The sequence below is a fragment of the Limulus polyphemus genome, unplaced genomic scaffold (assembly GCF_000517525.1).
Source record: "Limulus polyphemus unplaced genomic scaffold, Limulus_polyphemus-2.1.2 Scaffold7464, whole genome shotgun sequence".
In the NCBI taxonomy this organism is placed as follows: domain Eukaryota; kingdom Metazoa; phylum Arthropoda; class Merostomata; order Xiphosura; family Limulidae; genus Limulus; species Limulus polyphemus.
Window position 1 is genome coordinate 36064 of NW_013673074.1, and position 3236 is coordinate 39299.

The 3236-nt window shown below is 35.4% G+C and overlaps 1 protein-coding gene across 1 annotated transcript in view; it reads right to left on the minus strand.

Moving 5' to 3' along the window:
- Positions 1-2435, minus strand: part of LOC106474637 — a 37106-nt gene extending 34671 nt beyond the window's left edge. Inside the window, exon 1 of the mRNA XM_013935327.2 lies at positions 1995-2435. The gene's annotated coding sequence lies outside the window, so the exon portion shown is untranslated. The remainder of the gene's footprint in view (positions 1-1994) is intronic.
- Positions 2436-3236: the final 801 nt, after the last annotated feature.

Below are 3236 nucleotides of genomic sequence, written 5' to 3' on the forward strand. Positions count from 1 at the left end.
TCTCCCGAAGGTTCGAGAAAGAAGTGGCGTGATACTAGTCACGTGACCTCGCTGACGCAACACAAGGTTTGCATTACCCTCGAAACATTGTGATTTTATCATATTTTTGGACACGAGTACATTTGGTCAAATATTTTTTTTTCTTATCCGAAAATTGATCAAAATATAAATCTAAATTTTTTAGGACTTTCATGAATATTTTTTGAAGGTTTATTCAGAGAATTGTCCGAAATCTCTTACTAGTGTATGCTTATCAGTTGCAAAAACATAACAGTTTTAAAAAATGGGTCTATCGGTTAGTATTCACAGACTGTGACTCCTGGGGCTTGTGGTTCGAGATACGTTGCCACAAAGAACTCCTTTTATCTTTTTAGGGATTTGAGGGCTTTAAAAGAGCGATTTTCAATCATACAAGAGTAACCTAAGAGTTGGCAATGGGTGCTGTAGATAAGAAACTTTCCCTCTAGTTTATAAATTCCAAATTAGGGATGGCTAGGTGCAGATAACATTGTGCAGCTTTGTGCTTATACAACAAACAAAGTTCCCCTGGTTATTCATAAGTAAGCCTGAGGCTTTATAACGTTAGATGTCAGGGTTTGTTTCCCTCGTAGATGACCCATTCTTCATCTGTGCACTAAAAGAAACAAATTTATTACAAAGCTATAAAACAGCTTAGTAGAAATTTCCAATGCAAGAGTGTTTTAATTGGGGTACTTTTATGGAAAGTTAGGCTTAGTTCGTTGTATACAAAATAAAGCTACTTCTTCAACATTACGCATATTTAGGTGACCGTTTTGTTGTTTTAAACCGTTATGATTTTCACAGATCAAATATTTGGAATGTATTCCATTTTCTATTTTTTGCAACGTGTCAATGAAGATTTTAAAACACGTTCTTGCATCAAACCCAAGATATTGTGGTCCATGGAGAAGAACTTGGATAAAACACCAATCACTGTCCAACTTTCCAATCAAAAACTTCGATAAAACACCAATCACTGTAAGTTCTTGATTGGGGAGTTGCACAGTGATGTTTTATCCAAGTTCTTGATTGGGGAGTTGGGGATAAAACACCAATCACTGTCCAATTCCCCAATCAAAAACTTGTATAAACATTAATGTCCAGCTCTCCAACCAAGAACTTGTATAAACATCAATGTCCAGCTCCCCAACCAAGAACTGGGATAAATATCCATGTCCAACTCCACATTCAGGAACTTGGAAAAACATCAATGTCCAGCTCCCCAACCAAGAACCTGGTTAAAACATCAATGCCCAACTCTCCAGCCTGAGTACTTCTTCTAAATATCATCGAAATTGGTTTAGCAATTTCCCCACACGAATCGGTGACGCCAAGATACAAGACAGACAGACAACTTTTTTATATAAATTTTAACTACTTTCAGAAGTCTTTGTCGTTTGCTCTACATTTTATGTAACGAAAAGCAATTTTCAATTCAAACCCAATTACGAAAAAGAAAAAAATAACAGTTAAAACATTACCTCGTTACTAAGGGGGGGGGGGTCTGAGTAAAACGTGGGGAATAATGAACATTTTGAAGAGTTGACATCTGTAGTCCTTGGTAGGTGGAGTTTTTCACCCCCAAATACTGACTTGTTTTTATACCGGTCACTAACGGTGGGGTTATTTTATGTTAAATGTTTTGCACTCGGTAAAATTGGGGTGATTTTTTTTAGAAGGGATCCAAGCAGCCACAATTAGGGAGATTAATTATAATATTAATGATAATTTTGCACCTGATTCCACTGGTATAAAGAATCCTGTAACCAACAAAGTCTTGGGCTCACAAGTAATTAACAGAAAAAAGTTCACTGTATCTCTTAAAAAGTTAAGCCTAGTTACTGAAAAACACTCCAGTGCTGTAATCACGCTATGGATTGGAATGACCATCAATCTATTTATGTGTCTCATTTGAATCTAAAGCACAATAGTCTTATGCTTAACAACAAAACAAACAGTTTTAACCTACTTACTTGTCGTTGGACTGAGTTGGTCAGCAGCCGTCCTAGGTCACAGATGTTGACCTCTCTCAAAACTGGATATTATTTTATGTTCCTGTAACATACGGCTATTATTAAAATTAATTATTCAAAAACGATTTTCAGTTAAAGCGACCTCTGACGAAATCACTTATGTTATCAACCTTATTCCGCTCGTCGTTATAAGTTAGTGTGTGTTTTAACTAAGCTTTTGTGGACATCAAAATGTACTATAAACTTATATAATATGATCGCAGATCTTCCAAACCAAGTATACCTAACTAAAAAAAACTGTCAACTGGCGATAACATTGCAAGCGCGTATAGCATAACACTATACCGCAAAACTGGACATTAAATTTGTCACTGCAGATGCTAGGAAATGAATGTTGACATTCTGGTCTACGTGATTCGTATCTGCTGGTTCATCTCATGTTGATACATTTTAAGCCTATTATGTAGTTTACAACGTCTCTTGAGAGGCTTCGTCAAGCCACAATGCCAGGGTTTGAGTATGTGTGTATTAATTATAGATTATTACGAAATTATAGCTAGTTTCTAAACAACATACTTCACTCTTGTTTGATTTGTTTAGTAATTAGCTGAATCTAGCTGGATTTGTTCGAATAATGATCTCAGACATAACTGAACGTGCCCACGTTATGTTTCTGCTAATCAAGGATATATGTTCAGCTGTGAAGCAAATCTGAACCATTGTTATCTGGCGTCAATCTATATTTTATCAGAGAATAATTATATGTAGAAATAAATATAGTTTGTAACGATATTTAATACAAAATAACCTATATCAATGATATATAAATGTATACATATATATAACTAAAGAACAGCCACAATATTTCAACGTTTCGTATTAGGTGATAACTCATAGAGTAAAGGAGTAGCCGCATAGACGGCGGGTGCTGTCGATTAGTTGCCCACCGGTTCTAATTTAGGGAAGGCCGTACCTTAACATTAAAGGTCGTTGACCTTGCCATTTTCCCCCACGTCTCACATAAGGTTCAGGTTGAAAATACCATTATCAAACCAAATAACAAATCATCGCCCTCTAGCGTAAGTTTCATAAGGTAAACATAACAGAACAAAATTTTTTAAAGAATCATTAATGCTCTCTTACGACTCGAAAAATTACAGATGGAGAGTAACTATGAAAACATGTTCTAGTAATTCGATAAGTAGTAATTATAAAAATATGTCTTCCAATTATAAGTATGGA